Here is a 591-nt window from a genome sequence, read left to right on the forward strand (position 1 = left end):
TTTTTTTGCACGGCGTGCAAAAGAAAACTCACGGCCGCGACATATATTTACCACGTTTTATTATTTTGCACGTTTGCGGTAAGTTTTAGCTCGTTGGTCATTATTCACGCGTGTAGCGGCGGGCAAAGCAAAGTACAATCGACTTTGTAGTGGAGCTGGGAGGGGCAAGCATAAGGGACGAAGACGGGGGTAACATGTCGGATGCGATCATACCAGCACTAAAGCATCGGATCCCATCAGAACTCCGAAGTTAAGCGTGCTTGGGCGAGAGTAGTATTAGGATGGGTGACCTACTAGGAAGTCCTCGTGTTGCATTCCCTTTTTAATTTTTTTTTGCACGGCGTGCAAAAGAAAACTCACGGCCGCGACTTGGGCGAGAGTAGTACCAGGACGGGTGACCTCCTGGGAAGTCCTCGTGTTGCATTCCCTTTTTAAATTTTTTTTGCACGGCGTGCAAAAGGAAACTCACGGCCGCGACATATATTTACCACGTTTTATTATTTTGCACATTTGCGGTAAGTTTTAGCTCGTTGGTCATTATTCACGCGTGTAGCGGCGGGCAAAGCAAAGTACAATCGTCTTTGTAGTGGA

The 591-nt window shown here is 47.0% G+C and overlaps 1 non-coding gene across 1 annotated transcript; it reads left to right on the plus strand.

Annotated features, from left to right (window-relative positions):
* Positions 1–199: 199 nt before the first annotated feature.
* On the plus strand, positions 200–318 carry LOC119295804. Its single transcript, XR_005144318.1, has one exon. It is a non-coding gene; the product is annotated as a 5S ribosomal RNA (ribosomal RNA).
* The last annotated feature ends 273 nt before the right edge of the window (positions 319–591 follow it).

The sequence above is a fragment of the Triticum dicoccoides genome, chromosome 1A, assembly GCF_002162155.2.
Source record: "Triticum dicoccoides isolate Atlit2015 ecotype Zavitan chromosome 1A, WEW_v2.0, whole genome shotgun sequence".
Lineage (NCBI taxonomy): Eukaryota > Viridiplantae > Streptophyta > Magnoliopsida > Poales > Poaceae > Triticum > Triticum dicoccoides.